General features: G+C 36.0%; 1 pseudogene across 2 annotated transcripts; it reads left to right on the top strand.

Annotated features, from left to right (window-relative positions):
- The first annotated feature begins 1,254 nt into the window (after positions 1-1,254).
- Positions 1,255-7,346, top strand: LOC145627032 (pentatricopeptide repeat-containing protein At1g53600, mitochondrial pseudogene; annotated as a pseudogene). Of its 2 annotated transcripts, XR_014111279.1 has the most exons (5): positions 1,255-3,378; positions 3,491-3,647; positions 5,087-5,228; positions 5,918-6,025; positions 6,829-7,346. The product of XR_014111279.1 is annotated as a pentatricopeptide repeat-containing protein At1g53600, mitochondrial pseudogene, transcript variant X2 (transcript). The 2 variants fall into 2 exon arrangements; XR_014111277.1 differs by lacking the exon at positions 6,829-7,346 and having other exon boundaries at positions 5,918-6,305.
- The last annotated feature ends 320 nt before the right edge of the window (positions 7,347-7,666 follow it).

Here is a 7,666-nt window from a genome sequence, read left to right as displayed (position 1 = left end):
TACGTCACGAAGTCTGATCCGGCTGAGCTGTACCTGCAGAATAACGGAGACTCCGGGTGGTTGGAGCTCCGCCTCCGACGGTCAAGTTAGTAACTTGAAACGGAATAAAGAGAACGGAAATTTAGGGGGGTATCTGCTCGGATTCCAAGCTCAGGTGTTTCTCTGATGTGAGAGAATGCAAGTGTAATAAATGGTAAAACGTGCCCTCAAAAAGAGGGACATCTCCCTATTTATAGGGTCCTTGGGAATTGTGCCCCTGATTAGGTCACTGTACCCTAATCAGTGGTGGGCTGCGCCGCTTTGCAGCTTTCTCGGGATTTGGGCCTGAAGGCCGCCTTTTTCCCTTAATTTCTGGAGTGACACGTGTCAAGCAGGGATTGGTCAACTTTGGGCCATCCTGAGGCTGACACGTGTCATCCTCTGATTGGACCACGTGGCGGGGTAAAATTACCCTAAACAACTATATTTCACATATTCCATTATATTCGTAACATAAGATTCTTACTATATTTTGTGAATATTATTACTTAAAAATCTATATGATTCTTACTATATTTTGTAACATATGATTCTTACTATACAATCTTTGTGAATATTCTTAATATATTTCACATATTCCACTATATTATTTTACTTAATATATTCCACATATTCCACTATATTATTTTGAATGAATATTATTTTGTGATTCTCTGCCTTTTCACATACATGTAATAAGATATAATCATAAACTTTTAGAGATTATTTGCCAAGTATAGATTGACGTACCAATTTTGCCAAGTAAATAATATATATATACATATTATGTGTAATATTTAAAGAAAATAGAAGGTCTTTGATTATTTAGTGAATAATTTCTTTATTTATTAAGGTAACGGCAAAAGAGCGGGAAAATATGGTTTGTTTGTGAAGGTGACACGTGGAGCTTCTTTTCCGAGTGTCCTCTGTTTAAGTATAGTTATAGATAGATTTTTGATCAATTTTTGGTTCATTCTTTAGAGTTGGGTTAGATATGGGTCAATTTTGTCGAGTCTATTTAATTACGGAATAATGGAATATCTATTGGTCTTGATTAAAGCGTTGAGTTCATTCAACAAGAGTCGAGTCAAAATCGTCTTTTGTTATTGAGTCAATCTCATTCTCATGCTAATAAAACCCAGTACCTTCTTTGCCCAAAGAGGATGCATTTCTTCATTTATCAACAAGTCAATCCTTTGTTATACAACTTTAACTCCCCACATTGTTCCAAACTATCATCATCTTAGACAACATGACTCTTCCAAAAGGCAGAACACTGATCAATCAATTGCACAAAAGAATTCCCAAATCACCAAATTCGGAAGATGTGGTTCCACCCAGGAAGCAGAAATGGTATTCAATGCTATGCCTGTTAAAAATATCATTACTTGGACAGCTTTGCTAACGGTATATGCAGATAATGGGCAGCTTTTGAATGCACGGAAGGTGTTCGATGAAATGCCGCAACGAAATATTGCATCTTGGAATGCGATGATCACTGGTTATGTGAGGAATGGTGTGGGAGTTAGTGAAGCTTGTGAGTTGTTTAATAGGATGCCGGACCGAAATGCAGTGTCTTATGCTGCCATGATCACTGGTTTCGTTCGTGCTTTTATGTTCGAGGAGGCGGAGAGATTGTACAATGATATGCCTAGAACTTGGCGTGACCCTGTTTGTTCTAATGCTTTGATTTGTGGGTATTTAAAGGCAGGTGAATTGAATGAAGCTTTTCGGGTTTTTTCGGGGATGGTGGAAAAAGATGTTGTTTCTTGGACGTCAATGGTAGATGGGTATTGTAAAAAAGGATGTATAGAGGATGCTAGAGAACTGTTCAATATGATGCCTGTGAAGAATGTAGTTTCTTGGACAGCAATGATTAGAGGGTATATGAGGGATGGAAATTTCAAAGATGGGTTTCTTCTGTTTTTGTCTATGAGAAGGGATGAGATTCTGAGGGTTAATCCTATAACTTTAACCACAGTTATTGAAGCTTGTACTAACAATGACCGATATGAAGAAGCTTGTCAATCCCACGGTTTAGGTTTCCGCATGGGGTTTGAATGTGATCTAATATTATGCAATGCTCTCATCAATATGTATGGTAAAATTGGGTGTCTAGAAACTGCCATTAAGCTGTTCAATCATATGAGCAAGAAAGATATAGTTTCTTGGAATTCCATGATTTCATCCTATGTTCATGCTAATCAAGTTGACGAAGCTTATAGTCTTTTTCAAAATATGCCAAGAAGGGACATTTTTTCTTGGACAACAATGATTGGAGGGTTTTGTGGAAAAGGTGATTTGGCAAAATCAATCCATTTATTCGACATGATGCCATGTAAGGATGATGTTGCTTGGACTGCTGTTATTTCAGGATTGGTTAACAGTGAGAGACCTGCTGAAGCTATTTATTGGTACATTAGGATGACTCGAGGATCCTTCAGACCAAATGTTCTTACTATGAGCAGTGTGATCAGTGCTGCTGCTGGTTTAGCTAATTTAATCATTGGCTTGCAACTTCATGCTTGTGTTGTGAAGATGGAAATGGAGCTTGATTTGTCGATTCAAAATTCCTTGGTGACAATGTACTCGAAATGTGGAAATGTTTCTGATGCATATCATGTCTTCATGAAGATTGCTTCACCAAATGTCATTTCATTTAATTCGATGATCACAGGCTATGCTTTCCATGGTCTTGGGGAAGAATCACTTCGGTTATTTGAACAAATGGAGAAAAAGGGGCTGGAACCTAATGAAATTACCTTCCTTGGTGTTCTTTCTGCCTGCACGCACTTGGGTTTAGTTCAAAAAGGACAAGAGTATTTCAAATTGATGAAATCAGCCTATCATTTAGAGCCAGGGCCTGATCACTATTCATGCATGATTGATCTTCTTGGCCGAGCAGGATTACTTGACCAAGCAGTTAATGTTATCCATTCAATGCCATTTGAACCTCATGCTGGAGTTTGGGGAGCGCTTCTGGGTGCAGCACAGTCCCACTTGCATATTGATGTTGCAAAGCTTGCAGCTCAAGAAATTTTGAGACTGGAACCAACTAACACAACCCCACATGTGGTCTTGTCGAAAATATTTTCAATTTTAGGAGAAAAGGAGACGGAAGAGGTTAGACAGATGCAAAAATTAAAGGGTAAAACTCCAGGATGCAGTTGGGTGTTGGTGACAGAAAATAGTAATTAGTTTGAGTTGGAGATGAACCTTGCATGAATCATGAATGTGATGTACTGGGGGGCAGATATCTCAGATATGTTTGGTTTGTGGGTTTCATCAGGATTGATCATTATAGATTTATGATAGGAAGATGAACTTGAGTAGTCAAGGTGCTTTACTGTATATCTGGAGGTATGGCTGAATTACACCTTTCAAATTTATTACGTATAAAATATTTTTGATTCTAATAAATATTCAAGCTGAGCTGAAAATTTATGTTTTCTTCCTTTATGATGCATAATAGATTACATGGATTGGTCACATTTCATATCAAAGCTTATTTGCTGATCTAGTTTCCTTGCTGAGAGGAGACAAACTGAAAAGGAGAAAGTGCACAGATTAAAGGCATGGTCTTCGACAAGTCCCAAGTACAAATTCCGTGGCTGGTGTATTTCTCTAAGGTAAAACTAGAAGCCTTGGTCTTACAGATATTTTTAGATGACAAGTTCACGTTTTACACTTTGTAACTTTGAAAATTATTGTTGTTGCTGCAAAGCCCTGTCATATACGAAATGATTATGCACTTATAGTTAGCCTCAAGCCTTTAGTGTTGCTGTACTGTTGATTTTTGTAAGGGATTAAATAAGACCGAGTACTTGACACCATATGGTGCTGATTAATGTGGAACTTTTAATTGCAAGCAAAGATGGTACAAGTTTCTGAGTGAACTGATAAATAGTAGCAATCAATGACCAGAGAGCTTCCATATTATTTTCAAAAACAAATTGGTATTGTGCCTTATTGGTTGAAATCTTGATCATTTGGCCCAAAAATGCAACAGATAAAGAGACAGTAGTAGGGAAGAACTGTACCTGAGTAAAGAATATCTCAATCACATTGAGTTAACATATGTAAATGAGGAGGGTGATGGAAGAGTGGGTACTGGGTAAGAAAGGAAGCTAGAAGATAGATGGATGAGCTGTAATCTCATTCTAATCAAGAATTTAATTGTCAGGAGATAACATGGTGTGCGAATGTCAGCTGGTTGGGTATCCCTTCCAAATACTAATTGTATTAAAAATTGTTGCTTATGTCGCCATGCCTGAAAATCTTGTATTAAATATTGCTCTTTCTTTTTCTCACTTTACTCGCCTTTAGTAGGGAAGAACTGTTAAAAAATTATTCCCCAACTAATGTTACTTACATAATATTTTTTAACAAATTCAACTCAACAGCCAAATATTTCGTGCCAGTCAAAGTGTTGCATAAAAAAAAACGAAGGGAATAATTCAGATGCACTTCTACACCTTAATTTTATAATTCCTTCCCTCCCTTGAAAAACTTGTTTTAGAGAGGCTATTCAAGTTGAACAGATGGAGAAAATGGAAAAAAAGGGGTGGGAAAATTTCATCCTCGTCAGCTCTGCGATCATAGCAGCAGCGCACGGCACAATTGTATTTACTACTGCATTTTTTTATTTGACATCGCTGGTAATTTGGCATATGCAGTTCCGTGGAGCTGATATGTGTTATGGTGTATCCCAGTGTCTAAGACCTTAATTTCAAACATTTTCAAATTTCAATAGAAGACTACAAATAGAATCACTGGAAGGGATGAGAACTAGGAGAGGTTCCTCTCTCTTAGGCATCTGCTTCCTGTAATGACATTGACAATCCCTGTTTTTCCCCTTCATAGGGGTCATCTCTCCTGAAGATTTGGGTTGTTCCAATAGACAACATGTCATAGCTATATTTTTTGCTCGTTCGTCTTGAAAGCCCGGAAATATGGGAGAACTCTGAGATGACTTCAGGGTGTCGTTGGGGAGCTGTTCCGTAGCTTCTCGTCTTCCATTGACAATTAACAATTGTTCCAATTTGAGTTATGTCTCATTGTCTTGCAGGAGTGATATTTTTGAGATGTAAGAAATACAGAATGGTAGACCAGATTCCAGAAGCGAAAGTGCATCTAAGAAAGAGATGTTGGACAGATTTTCAGGTTGCTGCTGGCAAAGAACACAATTCAGATCCACCTGCAATCTCCAGGTAGCCATTCTATCTTTATTCCCTTTTTTGCAGTGCAAGCCTGAGAATAAAGATATTCTTAAGTGAAAGCTTTATTACTATCGATCACCCTTTGCCAAACCACCTTCTCAAAGCTTACTCTCATATGTAAATACATTGAGAAGCAATCAATCTCTATAAAAGACTCCCAGCAGGCAGCTTCAGACACATATACTCTATACAAGCCCATATATTCTTCAAAATCCATGTTGCAGATCGAGGAATCTTATTCTTGGAAAAAACATCTGCATTTTGTATATATTAGGCTTGCACCCATGTCACTCAGAGCTTATCCTTTTTTACAGCAAGGCCTGAGAAGCTTAGTAAGTGCAGCATTATTTCATATGTGTAAGTCTTTAATGTTCCATCCACCAGCTTTATTCATAGCTTTTCTTTTTTTAATTTCCAAAGATTATCCTTCAGGGAAAAACTATAATCCCCTTAATATGCCCAGATAATTTTTAGATGTACTGCTTTGCTTTTTAACTACCTTAAAATCCAGCATTATTAACCTTGATGTTTTTGGAAGTTATATGATAGAATCTTCGCAAAAATGTATTCAGCTTCGTATTATGATCTATTATTACTCGTAATCTTTCCCTGTTAATTATGGGACTTTTCATTACCTGTAAAAAGTCTACTCATATGGCTTATACTGTTATATTGGTCAGGAAATGAGACTTGTGAGAGTCTAAGAAATTGATTACAGTTCAAAGCTTCCGATGTTCAGGGAATGTTGTGAAAGCCTGAAAGGATCATAACCAAGGAGCATCATGCTGGTAATTCAATATCTTGAACTCCTAAAAGGTTTTCACTCTGAAATCTGAAAATCCAAGTTGTATTAATGCTGGTATTTGTATTAAGTTGACTGCAGTGGCTTAACAATTTGAAGATCATCTCAATGGTATACAATGTTCAGCACCCCTTAATTCAATAAAGCTCCTCCCTCTTTCTATGATAGTTTTTCCCTCTTTTGCTTTATTTTTCAAAAAACAAAACTATTTTTTTTTTCTTTTTATTCAAAAAAATTAAAAAAAAAAAATAAAGAAAAAATAATCAACCCCAAGCTAGCGTACTATATTAGCCTTTCTGAAAATTTGCTACATTTTATTTTTCGCGGTTTATAACACACATGCACTAAAAATTCTAAGGTGATCATTTAAGTGATTTTCTCACATTACCTGTATATTTTTACAAACAATCCTTTTAATGATTTTCTTTCAAATTAAAGACAATATTTTAAAGGGGTTTTCTTTTAAAGGAGATTTTGCAGTGTTTGTGGTGCCATGTCACTCATTTTGATCACCTTAAAAGTGTCTTGCACGCATACTTAATTTTATAAATCTTATCTTCAATTATCTATTTTTTAAATTACTGAAAGGCAAGTATGTATTTTGAAATAACATTAAATCAAATCTAAGAATCTACAGTTTAATGCAACATTTTCAAAGTACTAAAGAACAAAGAAAGTATATATCACACTATTTACATGTGTACAATGGTTGGAACCAAAAATATATACAAGTATGATGGTACAAAATTGTAAAACCAAGGATTTGACTTCTAGTGCTTCTTATAACAGATTGTAAGCTTGTAACATAGACAAAAACATCACAGTATCTTTGAGCATGCATCAAACCAAATCAAACCCAACCTGTGATATTATTTCATACCAGTTTCGAAGGAAGATTATCAGGCTCGCGGTCAAGCAATGGATTGAATCTTTGTGATTACCATGAGTGTGGGAGGTGTTTATAGCGTCCTGTACCTTCTACTTCCTGCCTATAGCTGTTTTGTCGCTTTGGGATCCAAATGCCTTCGTTGACAAGAGCAAAACTACGCCGTGCATTATAATCATCATCAGCAGTAGCAATGTTCCATTCAAGAGATTTGAAGCTCTTTTCTTTTTTATCTTTCTTCTTTTTCTTGCCATAGACGCAGTCGTTACATAGAAACATCAAGCCGAAGATCGCTGCTCCGCAGCCAATAAGATCTATTAGGCAGTTCATCTTCCTTTTTCTTGATAAACAAAACTTTGGTACTGTATGATAAAATGCAGAAGTTAGAAATGAAACTTCAGCTAGTTTAAAGTCATAGAATAATTTTGTTGCAAATTTTGATAAATAATCTTTGCTATAATAATATGGAAAAGGCGGTTTGAATTAGTTTAAGCCAAACTGGTTCATGAATATGATGGGAATATTAATTTGACTTATTACGTTGTTTTGTGTAATAATTATCTGAAATGCCTTTGGACTAGTTCTGATCTAGGTAAGATAAGGATTAACAATAAATAATTAAAAAAAAAAAAGTCTAATCTCTCATTAACAGGTTTTTATGACATGCATTTTTCTGAAGATATGATATTAATAAATTGTTTTCTTCGTTTCTATTTTCTACTACGCTTTTAGAAATGTCTA

The sequence above is a fragment of the Chenopodium album genome, chromosome 4 (genome assembly GCF_948465745.1).
Source record: "Chenopodium album chromosome 4, dcCheAlbu1.1, whole genome shotgun sequence".
Classification (NCBI taxonomy): Eukaryota; Viridiplantae; Streptophyta; class Magnoliopsida; order Caryophyllales; family Amaranthaceae; genus Chenopodium; species Chenopodium album.
The sequence above is the reverse complement of the archived record's forward strand: the minus strand, read 5'-3'. Positions and strand labels throughout refer to the sequence as shown.